Raw genomic sequence first — 203 nt, forward strand, 5'->3', positions numbered from 1 at the left:
CTTACTCTCTCTACCATCTCTTACTCTCTCTACCATCTCTTACTCTCTCTCTACCATCTCTTACTCTCTCTACCATCTCTTACTCTCTCTACCATCTCTTACTCTCTCTCTACCATCTCTTACTCTCTCTCTACCATCTCTTACTCTCTCTACCATCTCTTACTCTCTCTCTCTCATCTCTTACTCTCTCTCTACCATCTCTT

The sequence above is a fragment of the Salmo trutta genome, chromosome 12 (assembly GCF_901001165.1).
Source record: "Salmo trutta chromosome 12, fSalTru1.1, whole genome shotgun sequence".
Lineage (NCBI taxonomy): Eukaryota > Metazoa > Chordata > Actinopteri > Salmoniformes > Salmonidae > Salmo > Salmo trutta.